Genomic DNA, 1,073 nt, shown 5'->3' with positions numbered 1-1,073 from the left:
AGCTTGAGAAATTTGGATAGTGTTCTCTTTGTTTTCTAATTTCGGGTCTTTGTGTATTTCATTATAATACTTTATTTTGTCTTCCTGAGCTGCCCTTTGAAATCTTCTGTTTAGCTCTTTTACTTCATCATTGCTTCCTTTGGCTTTAGCTGTGCTCCATTCAAGAGAAAGTTTCAGACCCTCTTCTAACATCCACTTTTGTCTTTTCTTCCTTTGTGATCCTTTTAATGACCTTTTACTTTCTTCATATCTGTCCTTGGTGTCATCCCACAACTCCTCTGGTCTTCAGTCACTGGTGTTCTGTGCATGAAATCTATTCTTCAGATGGTCACTAAATTCAGATGAGGTGTAACTGATACTTGTTTGAATTGTCTTCAGCTTCAACTTCAACTTTTATATGAGCAACTGATGGTCCATTCCACTGTCAGTTCCTAGTCTTATTCTGATTGAACTTCATGCAGGAGTTAGCAAGATCCTGTGCAGGGTTGCCTGTGGGGCTTGGGCATACCCTGTGTAAGATATATCCATAAGGAATGCAAACATTTTGTACAAGGTGTGCATGTAAGGATTGGGTGCACTCAGTCCAGGCATCAACTACAGAAGCTTGAGTGGCTACCTTTGAAAATGGCTGCTTGCAATCTTAAAAAGGAAATATTCTTCTAGAACTGTCTTGGGGCTGGCCTAGAGCTGAAGCTGTCTGGGGGCTGGCCCCAGCCTACTGCTAGAGAGCTGCATCAGGTAACAATGGAGCAGAGCCAGCCAAGTGGAGCTTCAGAGAGACAGAGGGAGGAAATGCCAGTGTGTGAAAGGCACCCTTTTCACGTTACTCCTTACTGATGCATAAAAAGTCATCTGATTTTTGTGTGCTGATTTTCTATTCTACCACTTTTTATAAATTCATTTATTAGCTCTTTTAGCTGTCTTGGGGACTTTCGGGGTGTTCTTGAGTTGGAAAAGATTTGCTTGCTACCCTGAACAATATACCAGATCATGTCATCTGTAAACAGGAGCTCTGGTAGTGTAGAGCCTAAGGCACTTGACAGCTAACCAGAAGGCTGACAGTTCAAACCCAC

This window comes from Orycteropus afer, unplaced genomic scaffold (genome assembly GCF_000298275.1).
Source record: "Orycteropus afer afer isolate SDZICR_OR568_19922 unplaced genomic scaffold, OryAfe1.0 scaffold01204, whole genome shotgun sequence".
NCBI lineage: Eukaryota > Metazoa > Chordata > Mammalia > Tubulidentata > Orycteropodidae > Orycteropus > Orycteropus afer.
Note: the sequence above shows the minus strand (reverse complement) of the source record.